Source organism: Molossus molossus, unplaced genomic scaffold (genome assembly GCF_014108415.1).
Source record: "Molossus molossus isolate mMolMol1 unplaced genomic scaffold, mMolMol1.p scaffold_m16_p_7, whole genome shotgun sequence".
NCBI lineage: Eukaryota > Metazoa > Chordata > Mammalia > Chiroptera > Molossidae > Molossus > Molossus molossus.
This window is the reverse complement of record NW_023425401.1, coordinates 16,650,624-16,672,464: the sequence shown is the minus strand read 5'-3', so window position 1 is coordinate 16,672,464 and position 21,841 is coordinate 16,650,624. Positions and strand designations below refer to the sequence as shown.

Genomic DNA, 21,841 nt, shown 5'->3' with positions numbered 1-21,841 from the left:
TCTCTCTTTTTTCTCTCATCTATAAAATGGGAATATTCATTTTACATGAACTTTCATTTCTCATAAAATTGTTATGAGGATTAAAATGTCTATTTGTATAAATATCTTCAGCCCAGTAGTTGACAGCAATTGATACATGGTAGCTATTATTATTATCATTACTATTGCTGTTGTAATTATATTACTGTGTCATTATTATACTGGGGACACAAAACATGATGAGAGTACTTGCCATATTTAGTTATGTATCTGTGTGTTATTTCCAAACGTTTGAGAGATGACTCATTGTTCTTTCTTCAAAAATATTTGAAGCAAAGTAGTAAGAATTTAGAACAATAATATGCTTTATATTAAAACACCATGTACCAGAGAATGGCAGTTATTTCTCACAAGTGCGAAGTCAGAAACTTGAACCCAACTATTTGCATTAAGCCATCAGGCAAGGATGACGGAGAGGCATTAGTTATTAAGGAGGATCTTCTCCAGAACACAGGCACAGTGACTCAGCACCGCGGCCCTGCCCACGCAGGTCCACTGCTAGGAGCCTTTGGCACAGAATCCTGTAGCAGACACTGTGGATCCAACTGCCTGTCTTCCCTTCTCCTTCGCGACTAGAATGCCAAATGTGTCCAAGCATCGGGCAGCAATATGCTCCCGGAAGGTCTATCCTGCCTCTGGGAATGACCCATAACTGGCCTAAGCCAGTCATAATGTTCTCTCGTCCCTTTACTTACAGTGGTTTAAGGATGACAGTGGGACCCAATGGGGCTCAATCAATTCTAAAGAAAATCACCTGAGGATTTTTACAAAGATTTTCTTCCCTAATAAAAAGAGAGTCATATGAGAACAAGATCTTTTCCTTTTGCTGGTATTGTCAGACGAGGGTGTAATCTTCAGAGCAGTGACAGCTGTCTTGTGACCACGAAGAGAAAGCCCAGGGGAACTGCAGCCTCGCTGACCAGGAGCTCAAGCATTCTTAAACCTTCTGGAACCTCCCACCTCCAGAATTATTGTTATGTAAGATAATAGACCCCTATTGTTTAGCCATGTTTAGCCGTATATTCTATTACTGGCAACCAAAAGCTTCCCAGTCAATTCAAACCATAATCCATTAGGTTCTATACTACAATCATCGATGCGTGAAGTTAGGTAAGTTCCCAAAGCTCTCTATGCAGGGATAAGTTATGGGAAATAAACATTACACAATTGAACTAGGTTCACGGTAACATTAGCTGTCACATACCCCCCCAAACTCCCTCATGCCTTAGGATGAGGAAACAAAAAGAAGACAAGTGTTAGGATGAGACAGGTATGGACTTGAATCTTGGCTCTGCCACTTACTCACTGTGTGACCTTAAGCAAATTATTTAACATCTCTGAGACCCACTTTTGAAATGTGTCAAATGGGAAGAGCAATACTTACCTGGTAGCACCTATAGTAAGCATCATCTAGAAATACATAGAAAGCATTCTCTTGCTTAATCTCTCTTTTAGCTCTGCAGACCCTGGCACACAGGAGGACCTTAATTCAGTGACTCTGTGATTTATTGCTTAACCTGGGCCTCATCCAAGCAACCAAGACATAGTCATCCTCGGTTAATAAGTGCACTCCTTTCTCTCCCTCCAAGCCTTCTCTCTCTCCCTCTCCAATTTAGAAATAATCTTATTTAAATTCTTCATGTTTATATGCAGTGCCAGTTAGGCATCCCAAACTCTCAAATCTCCTGCCATTCCCCTGGCCAAGGGAGACTTTGAAGACCTCTCCAAGATTTCAGTGAATTAACACCTCGGGACCCCTCAGCTCCAGTCACCCATGTCCTCTTGAGCTGCTCCAGCCCCACACCTCATTACCTCTCATGTCAAACATGGGACAAACATCTTCAGTTTCTACAGAAAAAAAAAAAATCACTCACACCTAACATTCCAGAAGAAAGTAGGTTCTCAGGTCACATAGGCGCCGTCATTCTCAAAGACCCTTCAGGCTACTACCATGGACTTTCACTGGCTTTGCCTAATTCCAGCCTCTATCTTGCTGGCTCCCTTCTCCACATACCTTTTTTCTTACTCCTTGCCTTTCCTTATTCTAAGATAATACCCATCCCCCAACCCCTAAATCTTGACCATCTCCAACATCCAAGCCCTCGGCAGGACTTACCTTCGCTCTCTTAGGCACAGCACATTTCAAGACAACTACCCATGCCCACATTTAATCTGCAGGGCCCTGCTGGCTCGGGGAAATGTGCCCGTGTCCCTGACCTGCTGCAACACTTCTACTCTGTCAGACCCAGGCACAGCCTCTCAGCGTCTCGAATGTGAATCTGTTGTCAACCTTCCTGTCTCTCCAACTCCGGGGACATATGTAAAGTTCTCCAAATGGCTCCACTGAAGCCTGTTGTAGCTGGCTTCAGATGAAGTCTCTCCCTTCTGCGTCCTGCCTTCTTGGAGGCAGGAAGAGGAAATGCACAGCACCCTCCCTGCCCCTCTTTCTAAGTTTCTTCAAACTTGAATGTTTCCCATCCTCTGAGATAGTCTAAGAGTGGGTCATGGGCTGATAGTGAGAACTGGGGCCACCCTGAGGCAGCCTTGCCTTTTTGTTAGGATGTGAGAGCACTTGGTACCTACTGTATTATTTTTCGCCTTTGACGCTTCTGCTGAAACTTTGAAAGAACAGGAAAAGTTCATTTAATACCCAATTCCCAGAGTATATTAAAATATTAAATAAAAATTTTAAATTAATATCTTCCCTTAGAGATTCTTAAGTACCCCTTCCAGGGGTGGTGCCCACCCCACATCTCATTAAGGAAGATCACTGTTTTATACATAAAAAATATTAAATCTTCTTGAAGCCCCAAGTATCTTTGAAACCACCCAAATTTGGTGCCTGGGATCAAAGATCAGTAGAGACTTTTGCCCAGGTATAAAAATTTATCTAACTTTAATAAGCTGTAAATGGTGGTTAAATTGACAAAGTTTACAGCCCAAACTGAAAATGCTGAGCCTCTTGGGCCATGTTACAGTTAGGGTCCCCTGGGTTCATAGGGCTGGAAAGGGTCTGTCTGTCTAAGGGATCAGTAAGAACTGAGCTATGGGACATCATTCTAGCCACTTGTTTGCTTTCCTTATGACCAGGTGCAAATGGGGGTTGGGATGCCATAAAATAGAGTCAAGATGACGATGCCCTGGAGATCTGAGCACATAACTTTAGCCCCAAAGGCCTCATGCTCATCCTAATTGAGTTCCTGTTGTAGAGAGCAGTGAGGGACACAGTAGTGGTCCCTAGAATGCTGTTTCTCTCTCTGTCTAGAATGGGTCTAAAATATTTACAATACTCCTCTTGACTAGATAATCAATCTGACCATCTAGATTTCCCCATAAAGCTTATATCAATATGATTCTGAGTTTTAAAGGGATTTTAAAGACCCAGGGACATATGTGAGGGAGATAATATCTTCTACTGAGAAGGCTATAAGTCTTAGAGTATCACTCCACAGGGCAGGATGCTATCAGTGTTTTGTTACAAGGTATCTCTGCTAGTCCTAGGTGCCAGCACAGTAATGGAATAGAAGCAGAGGATGTGGTGTTTCCTCTCTTTGGAGAAATCAGTGCATCTCCCAGATGGTAGCAAGGGATTTGTTGGAAATCCCCTCTAGGAGATTCTACAAAACTCTACTCTGGGTAAGATTTGATAAGCTGAACACTACGAATGAAATGGTTTCCATTTATTTTTTTAAAAGCAGGAGCAACATTAATTCTGTGAGTTATGGCTCCTGCTAGAATAGTGCTCCTAATCTTCCCAGGCGGCTATCAACCACGAGAAGAGGTGGTATCTCCTTCTGAGGTGCTGAATGCCACAAAGCAGCAACTTACTGTCCAAAAGCTGAATATTCCAGAGTCTGGCCACAGAAAGAGAGGGCTAGGGGTATTACGACAATGCATGACTTCTTTTGATCAGAGATTAAGTGTGAGTGGCAAACATGACAAGGATTCCTATTGCCTACCCTGTAATGACAGATAATTTGGAGATGACTAACTTTTTTTTCCTTCTTATTTCTAGATAATCCTCATCACCCCAACCCCCAAAATACACACAGACATTAAGTTAATGGCTGTTTACAAGTGAATGTCAACCTTCATATCATGTATGTCCTAGATTGCTCTCCACAGTGTTGCCTAAAAACATAATAGACCTAAAAGTGGAAACACATCTGATTTTCTGAAATATTATTCAACTCAAACCCCAACAAATAAAAAGTATCAGTGTACCCCAGCAGAACTTTGAAAAATTCACATGCTTTTCTCTTTTGCTTTTCCTAGTCACGACTTTCTCCTTACAGAGCTAACAGCAACCATCTGTGTGCCTGTTGGGGGGAGGGTGGTAATTAGGAATAAAAGAAGTTAACAGTGAGCCTCTGACATATAAACTAGGATTCTGCAGCAAGAAACTGTCAAAATGAAAGAGATTTTTCTACATCACTTTGGCTCCCACTTAACATATTAGGAGCTAGACTTGGCAAAGTAAATCATAGAGCTTTTCCTCTTTGCCTATGACACTATGCCAAGAAACTTTCTATTCTGTGGTAGAAAGAGGATGTGATAGAAGAGAAGTAAAAGTAAACTTTCCCATTTGTGGTCCAAGGGATGGTGAGAAGGAAAAGAGGGATCAGAGGAAGGGAAAGGTGGACAGTGAGAAACGCATGCTCCAAAGGAGGTCCTCTGGCCACATGCCATGGGATTCTAGGATAGCTATGCTGAATGGCTTCATCTCAACACGAGATGTCCTGGCATGATTAGACTAGAGTGACGAGGTCCCTGAGAGAAAGAGAGACGGAGAGAGAACCTCCTGTGTACGCCCAAGCCTCCCTTGGTAACGCAGACACAGAGTTGAGAGCCAGGGGCCTGCCTGTTGTGGAAATGGGAGAGATGACTTCACAGGATGAACAGCTGGGCCAGGGGTTGAGTGGGGGGATAGTTTGAAGGGTCTGTATCCAGAAAGAGCATAAAGGGGACCAAGCCAGCAAGGAAGGGTGACTAGGCCCTGACTGAACCAGAAAAAGATAACTTTAGCAGCCACTGACGTCTATAACCAAAACTTGGATGAACAATCAAGAGCCAGGAGAAGGCTATAGGGCCCTCTCTCCCTACCTCATAAGAACACAGTAATCTATACTCCCCCATGGATTTTCAGGTAAGAGGGCATTGAGGTGTGAAAACGTGGGAAATCCAAGAACCTGAGAATGGCCTAATGAAGTGGTTTAAATTACTGGATCAGAATACATTTTAAACCAGATTAAACTAAGTTTTGTTTTGTTTCGTTCTTTCCAGCTACCTGCAGGAACACAAGACCAAATCAGCTATAAACAAAATAAAAAAACCAAACCCCTCCTAAATTTCTATATCATGAGTTATTTTGCAATCCTCCTACAAAAACACTTAGATCAAATAATGTTAAGTTCTCATCACATTGCATTTGACCCCATAAAAATAGTCTTTCAGTACCTAGAACTTTGCTGTAGAAAGTCTTTTATTTATGAGAGGCTTTTGTGCATGGCAAATGATCACTACTGTTTGTGCTTCAGCTGATATCCAATATTTTGATCTCATGGATGTATTGAGTATGGTAGGTTACATTATTTGCTCGCTATTCTTCCTTACCTCCCCCCTTTGTCATGGTTCAAGAACACAGTTAGAGCCCTGGCCAGTTTGGCTCATGGGGTTAGAGCATCAGTCCTTGGACTAAAGGGTTGTGGGTTCGATTCCCAGTCAAGGGCACATACTTGGGTTGCAGGTTCCATCCATGGCCCCAGTCGGGGTTGTGCCAATTGATGTGTCTCTCTCACATTGATATCTCTCTCTCTCTCTCTCTCTCCCCCCTCCCTCCCTCCCTCTTTCCCTTCCACTCTATGGAAATCAATGAAAAAATTGACCACAGAAGAAAAAATGATGAACAAAAAACAAGAATGCAGGTAGAGCATTCTTTCCTACTCCTTTGATGTTGGCCTTGGCCATATGACTTGCTTTAGACAATGGAATGGGGACCAAAAGGAGAACCTGCCAGTTTTGAGCCAAGGAATTAGGGTAGTCACATGTTTCCACTCTCCTCTCATGTAATTCTATCATCCACCTTGAGAAGAGCCCTGAGTAGCCACTGGTCCCACAACAGAAACACATGGAACATACTTAAACTCAACTCAGACTGAAGGAGAGCCTCCCCAGACCATCTGCAGTCCATGAATATGAAATAAGTGACTTGTGGGTTGCATTTTATACATCAATACTGCAGAAGAAACTTAACTGATGCATTAAACAATTAGTTTATCTCTAAATACTAAACAATCAACAATATCCTAAACATTCATATGCTAATCATACCAACTGATACACCAAATTAAAGATTTAACTACTTAAAAATTCTCAGATATTCAGTGATTATAAACTTCTTTAATTATATGCTCTCAATAATTACTTAAAATCACAAATTTAACCTATCAGGTTTTTATAAATATTTTAAACAACTTATAATGGAGACGAACACACTCACAATATCAGATTGATTACCAGCACTGCAGGGTTGGGGTAGTCAGATGATTGCTGCTCAATGAGATTTGGAATCTGATCACAGTCCAAAATGATTCTACCCCAAGCCACTAGTTATTAAATTAAACCTTTATTTTAGTTAAAACTCTCTTTCACTCTTAATTAGTTGCCTTTTCTATAGATTTAGATTTTGATACATGGTTTCTCTCTATAGAATCATACATTCTTTCAAGCATTCTAGGTCTGGCAGTATCTAACCAATAGCCTTACCACTGTGATATAATAATCTGACCTGAAGGTAGAATAAAAGACATCTGTTTCTTGAATATGTTACTATAATTGGCAGACTATCTATATCAGGGTTTTGCAGACTTTATTTATTTATTTTTTTTTATCCTCACCCGAGGATATTTTTTCCATTTTTTGTACAGATAGAGTGGGAGGGAGAGAGAGGAAGGGAGAGAGAGTGAGAAACATCGACGTGAAGGGACACATCGAGTGGCTGCCACCCGCACGACCAACCAGGGCCGGGGACAAACTGCAACCGAGGTATGTGCCCTTAGCGGGAACCGAACCCGGGTCTCTCCGGACCGCAGGCCGACGCTCTAACCGCTGAGCCAAACTGGCCAGGGCTAGGGTTTTGCAGACTTTAAAGTGCATCTGAATCACCCGTGAATCTTGTTAAACTACAGACTTGGGTTTTAGTAGGTCTGAAGTAGGACCTGAGATTCTGCATTTCTAATAAGCTCCCAAGTGACGGCAACACTACAAGTCCTTGAACCATATTTTGTGTAGCAAGGACATAGAGACAGCTTCTTCTGGGTGGTGAGGGATGGAGTCTATGGAGTTAATTTTCTTCTTTGGGATATCTGGCTCTTTGATTTTCTTAGACTACATTATCTTCCTGCATGACTATTATGTGTGCTGAATAACTCTCAAACTCCCTTCTCATGGTTAGTTCATGTTGTTGCTGGTGTCAATCAGTTTTTCTGTTTCTTGGAACAATATCGGCTTCTGATGTTCTGTGTATATTCTTTCCTTTATATAGACATAGAAATAAGGACATTTATATACTTTATAAATAGACTGCTAGAAAAAAGTGTGAATGACTTTGAAATAGGCAGAAATAATATACATACATACAGGGGTGGGCAAAAGTAAGTATACAGTTATGAGTGACATTCTTTTGCGTTAATAAAGCTATGTAATAATCATAAACCAACAACTGTAAACCTACTTTTGCCCCTCCCTGTATTGAATGTCCTGTCTGGCACATTTTCCATGTTCCATTGTCTTTGAACTTCATGGTCTATCACAAAATACAGCACCTTGACATAGTGAGTATTTTAAGCTGAAGGAATTTGAGAAATGGCATGTGCAGGAAGAACTTTCTGATTTTCTCTGAAACAGGTCATAAAACCCTCATGTGAGAGGAGCTCTCCCTATTCCCAGAGGAAAGAAACATCCTTAAATCCAAGATAGGAATCTGAGCAAACAGGCTTTGCTGTTTAGCCCAGTTTATTATACTCAACTTATACCCCCATCCCTTTTGTCCTACTACATTCTTCTACCACTCTCCACTCTTCATCAAACCCAGCCTTAAAACACTCCGGTATAACCACTTCTTCAAGTCTGCATTTCCTTATGAAGGCTTCTGTGTCACACAGAACTTATACAAATTTATATGCTTTTCTCTTGCGAACCTGTCTTTTGTTACAGGGGTCACAGCTGAGAACTTAGGAAAGGAGAAGAAATGATATTTTCCCTTCAGTACAAACTATTTTACAACTCTGTAAGTCATAGTAAAAATAATAGTGTAGATGATTCTTGTCCAAAGAAATGTAAATTAACAGTTGAATGCAATTTATTATTGCCTGTGGATAGACCCATTTTTCATCTATTTGTAAATTCATTTTTTCAACATTCCTCATTGCGTATATATTTCTTAGAATTCTCCTTTGACCAAGTGGTAACATAAGGTTGGTTCACTCATTAACTAATGAGATAAATAATATCTTTTACATGGATTCATTTTATATTGTTATAGACAACAGGCCCATAATGGAGTGACTTTTGCTAAGCTTTACATCAGCAAACCAAGACCTAATAGTTGAGACTAACCAAGACAGACCTAATTGTAGATCCAGCCTCTCCCCTAACTGTAAACTTTAGCCAGTCTATCTAGAATTATCTGGTCAGCACCAGTGAGGTAACCAACCTGATGGACCCCTGCTGTTCCCCAAAGGAGAGTGACCTTGCCTGAAAGGATTCACTCTTCAATAGAACAACTTCCTTTTCCCCCTTCTTCTGCCTATAGAAGTTTTTCATTTTGTTTTTGTTTGTTTTCTTTTTTTTTAATCCTTACCCAAGGACATTTTTCCATTTTTTGTTCAGATAGAGTGGGAGGGAGAAAGAGGAAGAGAGAGAGAGAAACACCGACGTGAAAGAAACACATCGAGCCCTGGCTGGTTTGGCTCAGCGGTTAGAGCGTCAGCCTGCGGTCCTGAGAGACCCGGGTTTGGTTCCCGCTAAGGTCCCGTACCTCGGTTGCAGTTTGTCCCCGGCCCTGGTCGGTTGTGCGGGTGGCAGCCACTCGATGTGTTCCTTTCACATCGATGTTTCTCTCTCTCTCTCTCTCTGTTCCTCTCTCTCTCTCCCACTCTACCTGAACAAAAAAATGGAAAAATGTCCTCAGGTGAGGATAAAAAAAAAAAGAAACACATCGAGTGGCTGCCACCCGCACGACCCAACCAGGACCAGGGACAAACCGCAACCAAGTTACATGCCCTTAGTGGGAACCGAACCTGGGTCTCTCTGGACCACAGGCTGACATTCTAACCACTGAGCAAAACCGGCCAGGGCTTGTTTTTTTTGTTTGTTTGTTTGTTTTTTATCCTCGTCCAATGACATTTTTTCCACTTTTTGTTCAGGTAGAGTGGGAGGAAGAGAGAGAGAGAGAGAAACATCGATGTGAAAGGGACACATCGAGTGGCTGCCACCCACATGACCAACCAGGGCTGGGGATAAACTGCAACCGAGGTACGTGCCCTTAGCGGAAACCGAACCCGGGTCTCTCGGGACCACAGGCCGACGCTCTAACCGCTGAGCCAAACCGGCCAGGGCTCTTTGTTTTTTTAATCCTCACCCAAGGATATTTTTCTGTTTGTCTTCAGATAGAATGTGAGGGAGGGAGAGAGAGAAACATAGATGTGAGAGAGACACATCGACTGGTTGCCTCCTGCACGGTGCCAACCAGGGCCAGAGATGAACCACAACCGAGGTGCGTGCCCTTGGCCATAAGTGAACCTACGACTCATTGGTCCAAGGGCCGATGCTCTAACCACTGAGTAAAACCGACCAAGGCAAGTTTTTCATTCTGTATAGCTCCTTGGAGTTTCTTTCTGTCTGCCAAATGAAATGCTTTCCAATTCATCATTAAATAATGCCAATTACATCTTTAAATTTATTCAGCTGAATTGTATTTTAACAATACCTACATGAGAGAGTCATATAAATATAATGCCCTCTTGCCCAGCCGGTATGGCTTAGTGGTTGAGTGTCAACCCACACACCAAGAGGTCACCAGTTTGATTCCCAGTCAGGACACATGCCCAGGTTGTGGGCCAAATCCCCAGTAGGGCGCATGCAGAAGGCAGCCAATCAATGTTCCCTCTCATTGATGTTTCTATCTCTCTCTCTCCTTCTCCATTCCTCTCTCTCTAAAATCAATTTTTAAAAAAAATTTTTAAATATATATAATGCCCTCTTTTTAAAATTACCCTTAGTAAGACATAAGTGAAAAACAAAACATAATCTTATTATTTCATTAATAAGTAAAAATTGAACAAATATATTCATAGTCATCATTCTTTTGTCTCATATCTACCTATTTTTTTTACACCTTAACTTTGTTCTTTGTCAGCATCCAAAATATTTTTAATACCAAGGTCAGATCTTCAGTTAGTTTTTGTAGCAGTGGCTGGCCCCTTGGCCCTTGGTGTACTCAAACTCTCAGCCCTTGGAGTGCAGGTAGGGTTCGGTGTGGCTACGCACAGTTCCAAGGGCCTTGCTCAAGTGCCTATATACCTCCCTCTCCGCCCTTCCGAGGGCCAGAGAGCAGGGCCGTGCCGCAGCCCTTGGGGGAGTCCAGGGCCAGCTAGGTGAAGGTGGGGATCTTGCCTCTGGCCTTGAGGATGCAGCTACTGTGTGGCTGTTCACACCTTCAGTTTGTAACATCATGGGTTCTAGTCCCTACGACCACAGTGGTTTTACCCTCCCGTTCAGGAAGCATCTTCTTTTGGATCATCAGGGAGAGGAACAGAGGGAGCCAGTTGGTGCCACTCTGTGAACACCCTCTTTTGCACCTCTTGGCTGAAGGTGAGCTGGTTCATCTGGCCGGAAACCTGTACAGCCTGACCCACAGCCTTAGGGAGATGCCTTGGCCTTGGGGCTCCTCGTGCTGAACCTCTCCTCTTTGTTGTGGCGGATGCCCACTCCCGTGATGGCGCCTCTACTCCACCTCGCTTTTTTCTTTTGAGTATCATTATGAACTTAAAATAGTAAAAACAATCATTTGGTTCTTAATTTTTCAAAATTTAGTCAGTGGAAACATCTTTAATTTGCTCCTTTTGCCCTGTCCTCACTGACATGACAGTATTTTTAAAGAATCCTTGTTTTCTGGCAATAGAAGGATGTTTCCTGACCCGTTTAATTTGTTTTCCTGTCTCCAATCTTGGAAACTGCTCCAGTCAGTCCAAGGAGCCCAGGCTCCTTCTAGTGGAGAAAAGTATCAAAGACCCAAATCTGAGCACTATAAGTGCTCATGAGAGTGGGGGTAAGTGAGCACTACTTCTGGCTGGGGCGTTTGAGAAGGTACAGAAAAATATATATTTTTAAAAACTGGAGTTTATACTGATTTTTCCAAGCACATTTAAGTTGCTATGTTCTACTTTTCTTAAAGGCTGGGGTTTTCCACTGACCTCTGAGACTTTCTATCGTGTTTCTACTAAGAAAAAGATGTTAATCTGTAGAAAAACACAGACATAAATGTCCAGATACCAAGAAGGGTTTTGGGAGAGGGCTGCTAAATAAAAATTTGTATTTTAATTCTATTTCCTTGTTCTAATCTCATATGAATATTTATTTACATGTAACCAGAGAAGGGAAGAGTGTGGGAAACCACAAGGATTTGGGAAAATTGCTTTAGAGACAGAATGAGGACAAGATATGAACCATGAGCAAGAAAAATATTCTGTCTCAAACAATCTTCATTCCTCTGAAGTTAAACTGGGTTCCCAAATTGATAAAGTAAAATATTCATTTTAATCTTGCCCTTGGCAGTGATGGAGAAGTCAGGGTTCTCCAAGGACATTGTAACTGTGGCTTGTGATCCCCTGGAACTTTCTCTAAAGCAGGAAATACAATTTTCTTCTGCTGTGGCGTTTTTTGCTTTGCCTATGAAAACCAGGTATCATTGGATTCTAAGGAGTTCTCTCCTCTTACTAGCTAATTCCCTAGTTTCCTCTCTTTAGTTGGAGTTTTTATCAGAGCAAACTGCATCCTGCCCCACCCAGAGGACAGGGACCATAACTAACATCACATTCTTGGATCTAAGCCCCAGTCCTTTTGTAAGGCAGCCAGAGGGTGGAGAGAGAGTCTGCTCCTGTCCCGTGGATTACTTATGCCTTAACACAGAGTTCATGTGAGCTGGGCCCAACCTCTTTCTAAAAATCTAGATTGTTTCTCAAACAAAAATAATCAAATCAAGCATTTATACACCCTGTGTTCACTTGTGCGCTCGCTCTCTCTCTCTCATACACAAATGCACACACAAATTGTTCAATGCTGTTGTGTTACAATAAGATTCTTCCTAAGACTATATCACAGGTTACCAGGAAAGAAGAATACTATTTTATCCACTTTGAAGGAATTCCACAGAACCTAACAACTGACACGATTAAATTTGAGTCTTTAAAATAGCCTTTTGCCTGCTCGTCTGAAGCAAGTAGCAGCTCATGCCAAGTGAGCAGACAGGAGCAAAATGCCATGTTTATTTCTGAGCACTGAGAAGTTCACAGTGCCCCCAAAGAAGAGAAGTTATCCCTTAAACATCACAAATGAGCCTGGGTCAATGCAGTTCTGTGGTTAGAGCACTGGCGTACAGACCAAAGGGTTGCAGGTTCCATTCCCAGTCAAGGACAAAGACCTGGGTTGCAGGTTCAGTTGGAGTATGTATGAAAGGCAACCAGTTGATGTGTCTCTCTCACATCGATCAATGATGTTTCTCTCTTTCTCTCTCTCATCCTCCCTTCCACTCTCTCTAAAAATCAATGGAAAAAAATATCTTCGGCAAAGGATTATAAGAATTAAAAAAAATTTTTTTTAAATCACAAAAAAGCCACATTTGGGAACACATTTAAGATACTATATCTTTTGAAGCATTTACAAGAGAAAAAAATTGAAGGTGCTCAGCCTCACAAACGCAGAATAAAGAAACATATATACAATTTTTTATAGTCAAAGACATGAGGGCGATGGTAACAGGATACCTGATTGCCTTGTTTTCTAAAAAGATATTGACATTTGAACAGGCATTTTCCAAATTCCATTTATCCAATTTCATCACATTTCAGTACTAGGTCAAGTTCATTGGCCAAGAAGTATTAATAGTCAAGTTTGTATAGGCTTACTTCATTTACTGAATGTAGCAGGTCCTATGTTAGGACTTAGGATTCAAAGATAAGGAGAAAAAATAAATCCCTGCAATCCACAAAATTTCTCTTGGTCCTGGTTTTACAAACAGTTCTCTGGCTCCTGCACTTAAGAGAAGCAGCAGCGATTGTGAAGGCAGTGAGGAAGGGAACAGTCAAGTTTGTTTTTTTGTTGTTTTTGTTTTTGCCTGTTCAAGTGTCTAGAACTCCACAGGGAATTATCTGGTGAGCAAAATACATTTCTGAGCAGCCAAAACTGATTTCACACATTCCAAATACTGGAAGTCATGGGTTGAATCCCTACATATACCTCCTGGAGCCTGTTTATTCCTACTTTATGCACAATTCTAGCAATGGTAGTGGAGGAAAATACTGGCTCCCTTACCAAGATAAATGTTGGACTTTCAAAGTTAATACTGGAAGAAAGACAGCAAAACCATACAGTCTGGTTTACCCTTATCTAATGCTAGTGGGCATGGCCACTTTGTTTTCAGAGTATATTTGACTAACAATCCACAACTGATAAAAGGGCAAATTATGCTACTGCCCTGTGAAGTTAGAGGCCACCCTGAAGGATTTGATAAGGTGTCATGATTTTATAGCCTTTAGAGAAATCAGCCCCAAAGATGTTATAGTTTTATTTTCCTCTAGAATGTTAACCAGTTTTGTATCTCAATTGTCAATGTTTCTTTTGCTGTGTGTGTGTGTGTGTGTGTGTAAGCATTTAAGGCAACCAAATCTTTTGTCTTATTGTCTCATTCCTGCTTCCCTCACTGAGTTCAATAAAAATCAGATACATTGTAACAAATAATTTTGTTCAAGACTTTGCTTTCACAACTCTGTATTGTTCCACACAGTATCTGAGACACCTACCTGTCCTTCACACACTGACTTTCTGCATAGTTTTGATGCCTTTGTGGTTATGACCAAGGGAGATAAACAATGTTTTCTTACAGCAGCTCTCCAGACCTGTCCTTCCAGCCTCTCGTCAGCTGACCGCCACCATGGAGGCCCTGACCTGCACTTTTAGACACACCAGTATAATCATCTCACTATAATAAACTATCAAAGCTCTGTGCAAGAGAAAATAGGCCCAGTGGTCTTGACGGAAAGAACTTTGAAATATTTGTAACTTCCTTATATTTGCTATTTCTGTTACTCCTTCTTTGTTTCCCTAAAATGAGTAGTAAAACGTAAGAAAAGCTTATGTTGAGGATTATGAGAATCTTTTTTATTTTTTTTCCTTTTGTAAATTTCTGTTCAAGTGTCTCTCATCCCCTATATATAAACACTGTTAGCACTTTGGTATATAATTTGGTTTTCTGACAGTTTTTCCATGTATTTTCAATATGTTCTGCTATCTTTCCATATGTAAAGGCTGTCTTTTTGAGCCATTGCCTCACATTTATAAAAGATTTTCTCAACAGATTTTGAGTGTTGGTACGCCAATGGAATACTTGAGGATTGTGTTCAACCTATTTTTGGGATTTAGAAAATCATTGTCACTTTTCTGTGTGTTTTGTCTATTGTCGGAAATGCTTGTGGAGTATGGGAAAAGGTATGTGGAAATGTAGAGAAGAAGAGGATAGAAAATAAACCTGGAGAACCGGGAAAGAGTTACCTAGAAAGTTTGGTCTGCAAGTCCCAAGTGAGAAGGAGTGGGGAGCAGAATTCCACTGACTTTGCAGGGTCACTCTGATGTATGTATTTATGGGAAAGAGGGGAGGGCAATGAGGAAGAACAAAGATAAATATAAGTACAGGAATATACGACTGTCTTTAAAGGGTGGGGATTTGGGGAAAAGACAGCAGCAGATAGATAGATACTCAAGATAGACTGGAGAACGATGTTGACGCTCAGTGGGAAGGAATTCAGGAAGAGCATATGTTTTCTCCAGCCAACTTGACCTGAGTTCTGAGGCAGAACTCAATGCCTTGGGCTGAAATCTTCTCATAGACGAATTCACTGTCATGTTGTCTTCCTAAGGCAATATTTTGATTATAAGCTATGGTTACAGTGAATTAGTGTTATGGCTCAGGCAAAACAGAAAATTAAGCAATTATAAAAAAATGTTCCAATCTCCTTGGGTTTCCCCTGTTCTAGATAATTCCTTGAAGGTATCTGAGATAGCATCTTTCATTCCCAAGTCTTTTGCACTAGGGCATCTGTGTATATAATTAATATCTTTTAAACTGAGGATGTGACTAAATTGTAATCTTTTAAAAAATATTTTTATTGATTTTAGAGAGAAAGGAAGGGACAGAGAGAAACATCGATGTGAGAGAGAAATATTGATCTGTTGCCTCCCATATGCACCATGACCAGGGATTGAACCTGCAACCTGAGTATGTGCCCTGACCATGAATCGAGCATGCAACCCTTCGGTGCATAGGACGATGCTCAACCGACTAAGCCACACTGACCAGAGCTAAGTTATATTTTTTTCCCACTTTTTACTCCCATGAGCTTTAATTCCCACAACAATCTTGGAAGACATGCATAATTATTTCCATTTTCTAGCTGAGGAACCTCAGATTCAGAGAGGTTAAGTGACACACCCAGCATTACACAGCTAGTAAGAAATGGAATCAGAAATCAAATCACATTGTCTTGACTCTATTATTCTACTTTACCTCTTAAAAGTTAAAACAGCAAAAAATATTTTACAAAGTTTTGTCTGAGATCAGGGATGGATCCAGTTTCGGCAGAGACTGAAGTTTTTATAACTGGGAGGACAGAACTTCTTTGAGAAAAAGAATACAAAAATATCTACTCTTTTTGTAAATGTTACAAAAATATATGAGCTTATGAATACATTGTGAGGGCCCTCACTTGGTAGGGGTCAGGGCAAGTGACACTTAAACTTCATTAACCTCATAGAAAGCACACTCCTTCAGGGGGTTTAACATTTCAGGGTAACTTGGCCTGGTTAAAAGAGAGAAGCACCTCACAACAGCACCTTTTTAAAAATTATTTTATTTTTCAATTATAGTTTACATTTAATAATATTTTGTATTGGCTTCAGGTGTACAGCATAGTGGTTAGACAATTTTATACTTTACAACGTGTTCCCCCTGAAATTTCTAGTACCCCCTGACACCATACATAGTTATTACAATATTATTGACTATATTCCCTATGCTGTACTTTACATTCCCATGACTATTTTGTAAGTACCAATTTGTACTTTTCAATTCCTTCACCTTTTTTATCCAGTCCCCCAACTCCCTCCCCTCTGGCAACCATCAGTCTCTTCTCTGTATCTGTGAGTTGAAACAGGACATTTTGATAGCACCTTCCCACCCCAAACATATCCACTGCTGCTGAAAACTTAGATGCCGCTGGGAATGGGAATGTATTGGTCAGAGCCCTCAACAAAAGATAGCACTCTTTGGAGGAATGAAGCGAGAACTTGCCTCTTTCCTTCTCAAGTTCAAATGAATCACAATTGTTTGATGGGCTTAAGTTAGGCAACAGAAAAGAACAGCAAGATCTCTTGGTGATAATTTACCATGAGGACAGGTAAAGGCAAGTGAAACAGCTACGAAAAGTGAATCCCATCTGGATTCATTAGTGGATATGCCCCCAACACAGCCACCTGGCAGCAGACATGGGCCCCAAGGAAGTGAATGTGAATGGTAAGAGTTTGAAGGTGATAAGGCTAGGTCATATTTGATGTGGATCTCATTTGAAAACGCATTGTGAATTTCTCCCCTCTAGTATGAGGAACAACCATAACCTGGGTTAGAATTTGTAATAACCCTGGTGGCATAATTAGAGCCACAGTGGTTTGGCTTGGCCTAGATCAGCAGACAACAATCCCAGGGGTTCAGCTTCAGCAATAGTAGTGATAGTGCACATGGTCCCTGGGCAACGAGAGCATGGCCTGGTCAGGGCATGTCTTCAGATGGCTCAGGTTTCAGAAGGTAATGCATCAAGCACCTTAGTCAACAATGCATCGGGAGCACATTCTGGAGTTACAGCATCAGGATGGCTCTGTGGAATCTTCTAGCTTCAAGGAGGCACATTGAATTTGGGGCTAGCTAAGAAAAAGTAATAGCTAGAAGGACAAACATTTGGACATGAATCAGCACTCCTGAGGCTTCTTAAATATACTTGGAGAGTAAAACTCAAAAAAATAAAATAAAAGACTGGACTTCCGGTAGGCATGCATGCCACACTAAATTGTGTAGTAAAAGAAAGTGTGACTGCCCTGGCCGGTTTGGCTCAGCGGTTAGGGCGTCAGCCTGCGGTCCAGAGAGAACCGGGTTCGGTTCCCGCTAAGGGCGCGTACCTCGGTTGCAGTTTGTCCCCGGCCCTGGTTGGTTGTGCGGGTGGCAGCCACTCGATGTGGTCCTTTCACATCGATGTTTCTCTCTCTCTCTCTGTTCCTCTCTCTCCCTCCCACTCTACCTGAACAAAAAATGGAAAAATGTCCTCAGGTGAGGATAAAAAAAAAAAAAAGAAGAAAGTGTGACTGCTAAGGATCATATGAGGACATGATTTTCTAGGTCACTCTGAATACTTCTTTTCCTCTGCTGGATCCTTTTCCTCCTTGAGCTATCAATCAGTAATATGTTTTTGCTCATTTGTATTCTTTTCTTGGAGACCTCATCCTGCAATTTCAATGACTTACTGGACATTTTTACACATACATTTATCTCAAACTCAATTTTCCTAAAAGCCACCTCAACAAGGAATGCTTACAAATCAATAAGGGGGAAAAAAGAGAAAACAAAGGACATAAACAGGCAATTCACCAGTTGCCAACAAACATATGAAAAGATGCTCAATCTCATTAGGCATTTTTATAATAACACTGAAAAATCATGTTTTGCCTGTCATATTGATAAATGTTTCCAAGACCAAGGGTTCTACTGTCATAACCTAGATCAAAATTTTTTTAAAAAAAATGTGATCCCAGTGTTTCTGAGCTCAGTACCAGCTTCCTTTTTCCACTGGAAACTCTTCCTCTAGGTGAATGATTTCAGTTATCTTCACAAAAGGAACAAATGAAAGTCTTCTGACATTTCAAAACACTAAGAAAACAAAGGGGTCCAACAGATTCAACTGATTTCTTCTAAGTGTTCATTCATTCACTCACTCCTAAGAACAGCAAAGGATATGGGTGAAAAGACAAAGTCTTACAAACCACTCATCTGACTGTTTTTACTTGCTACTTTGATGCCTTTGGCGCTTTCAAGTGTCTTGTAACCCTAATCAGAATCTAAGCTTGGGAGTGGCGGGAGATGGAGGGAGCCAGGAACCATGTTATATTTCTTTGACTTCCCCTACAGTATATCTCAGTTGTGAGACAGCCCTGGCTGGTTTGGCTCAGTGGTTGGAGTGTTGGCCTGAGGACCAGAGAGTCCTGGGTTTGGTTCCTGCTAGGTGCATGTACCAAAAAAAAAAAAAAAAGTGAGATAAATGTTTGTTCATTACTTTCCACATTTTATAAAAAATTTAAACAATAAATGTAATTCAGAAAGGCATATCCCATAGATGTTAAGTGCCTGAGACTTAGAGTTGGGCAGATTTTTGTGAATGTTGTAAGTTTAGAACATAAATCTCACTCAAGATTGCTTTACTTATTCAGGGTCTTTTGTGGTTCCAAAAAATAAAATATTTAGGATTTTTTTTTTATGTTTGTAATTTCTGTGGGGGAAAAATTTAGAATCTTGATAGGGATTTCCTTGTATGTATTTTCTGTCATTCCACAGTTGTCCTCTCATTCTTTTAACAGTGCCTTTTAAACAAAAAAGTTCTTCATTCTTGTGAAGTCCAAATTATCAGTGCCTAGCTCAGTGGGCATGTGAAGATGAAGGGAGACAACAGAGAGAAAACATGCAACACAGTGATTAGCATATATAGTAAGTGTTTAGTAAATGTTAATCTTTGTTGATTTTATTGAAGGAAAAATGGCTTACATAATTAAGACTAGTTGTCATCTTAAATACCTCAGTTCCTTACAATTTTTTATTATGAGCCATGTGAACAGAAATTGATGATCTGAATTTGAACATTTATCCATTGTTAGCAAGAATATAATTTGGTACAATCTCTTTAAAGAGCAATTTGATTAAAACCTAGTAAAGCTGACAATGTACACTGCCTCTCTAAGTAATTCCACACATAAACCATGGAGTCTCATTTATATATACATATGCAGGATTAAAAGAAAATAGATTAATGGAGCAGAGAAAAGAGAATTTGCCTGGGGTAGATAGCAGAAGCCCAGGAAGATCTGGATGTTGTGGCTACTGTGAGCATGGTCGGGATTCCCGTGGCTCCTCCAGCCCTGGGGAGGATCTTCCTCCTTTCTTCTTCTTCAGCTGTGGAAGCTGGAGGAGGTGAACCTGACTGGTCTCTCTGCCCCAAACCTGCCAGGGAACCAATTTGGTGGCGGACAAGTCCCCACTGGGACAGTAATACTCTTTTCGAAGATTTGCAGTGGGAGTAGGGCCAGAGGGCCAGCTTGCTGGATATTATTGGGCACATATTCTGTTTTCTATATCAGATCTGTTAAACTGGAAAAACTCAATCTCTTCTTTTTAAAAAATGTATCTTTATTGTTGAAAGTATTACAGATGTCCCCCCTTTTTCTCCCATTGACCCCCTCCACCTTGCTCCACCCCCCACCCCACCCCCAGGCCAGTATACCACAGCAAAGTTGATTAGGTTCAAGCAATAGGTACAGCAAGTCTTCTCTAAAAACTTAATATGCAAATGTATTTGAGATTTTCTCCAAGAAGGACATATTATTTTCCAAAGTTGTATTCCCAGGGATCATATGCTGGGAGAGGTGGGGAATAGTTCATAGCACTAATATTTGAAGAACACATTTTGGGAAATGCTGGATTAAATAATTATAGTTAATGTTATTAAATTGGTATGTCATACTGTTTGCCTTCTTCTGTCACCACTCTAAGCGTTTTTGTAATCTTAATACCAGTTCCATGTGATAGGTTCTATTTTTACAGATAAGAAGCCTGAGGCACAAGGGAAGTTAAGCAAGTTCACTAAAGTTGAACAAGTACAGAGTGGGGGTGTTTGACTTTGCATCCAGGCAAAGCACGATGCTTAACCTGTGTGAAATACAACCTCCATGGTCTCTTTAAATTCTGAATACTATGGCTCTTCCATGACCCTTATGTTCTATATTCTGCAATATGTGAAAGGACTGTTCCAACATCAAATAGGAAGAATGTTGTTCTTTCTTTTGACTTGTTACATAATATCACTTAATCTCATCACCTACATTTCTGCCTTTGAATTAAATCTTCAGTGTCTCTCAAAGTTAGAAGATAGGTTTCCACTTCCTTTCTATTAAAAACTGCTTAAATGTGCTCTTATTTGTAAGTGTCCTAGATAATTTAACAAAATGAACAAATTTTCCCTTGTTTCTTTTTTTTTCTTCTTTATTGATTTTCAAGGGAGAGGAAAGGAGAGGAAGAGAGAGATAGAAACATCAATGAGAGAGAACACTGATTGGCCGCCTACTGCATGCCCCCACAGGGGATGGGGCCCACAACCTGGGCATGTGCCCTGACTGGGAATCGAACTGGTGACCTCTTGGTGCATGGGTTGACGCTCAACCACTGAGCCACACCGGCTAGGCAAATTTTCCCTTGTTTCTAATTTCATTAGGAATAAATGTTTCCTATTGTCAGAATCCACTCAAAAACCTCAAATTATTGACTAGTTAAAATTGAAGGCCATCTGTGAATCTTGAAATGAAAAGGGACGGAAAAGTGCACAGAGGCATGTCTTATTCTTTGTAAAAATAGAGGCTTATCTGCCACGTGCTCTTTGTTATACTATAGTTTGTCCTCATCAAGAAAAAGCATAATGATTCAATAATGCAAATCATTTTCCATAAAATATGTCTCTGTATATTCCTATATACACCGAGGAAGAAAATTAAGGGGATATGTAGAAAGTTTTCAGAATGTAAAATTTCAAATAATCCTGTGTATTACCACACACTAAAGAGAATAAATTATTACAGTTATAAAAAGCATTAACATCAGTTCTGTGATTGAGTTTCGTGTTCCTGTAGAACACTTGGGGAAGCCTGAGGATTGCTGTAGCTCACACCTGATCTTAATTCAAACATTGATAAGTAAATAAACCAGCCTAAGTAGTCAGGCATTCCGCATCAAGGAGACACTCACGGGACTGAGAGTTCTTGCTTTATAAATAAATCCTAAGCAAATAAATCTTGGGTTCCGTGTAATACGCCTTTAACTTGCAGTATGCGGTATTTATTGAGCGCCTAGGATATGCCCATCTCTGACAGTGCAGGGAAGAAAACACCAACCCTGTTACTATGGAGATGACACTAATGGAAGACACTTTAATGTATTTAACTGCCCAACTACCCAAAAAAGATAATCTCGTCACGTAATTTAAATTTATGAAATCGGTCTTGGACAAAAAGATGGGGATACGTCACCTTGGGCCAGCTGCACAAAACTCACCGGCTCCAGGCGGGGACCAAGGCAACCCAGGCGCCCCGGCGCTGCGTAGCTCCGAGCGGCGCGCCGCTGTGACGCATGGCCCCGCCCCCTGCTCCCTTCATAGCGCCCCCGCCCCTT

At 40.9% G+C, this 21,841-nt stretch overlaps 1 pseudogene; it reads right to left on the bottom strand.

Annotated features, from left to right (window-relative positions):
- Nucleotides 1-10,494: 10,494 nt before the first annotated feature.
- Nucleotides 10,495-21,801, bottom strand: LOC118620344 (annotated as a pseudogene).
- Between the last annotated feature and the right edge of the window lie 40 nt (nucleotides 21,802-21,841).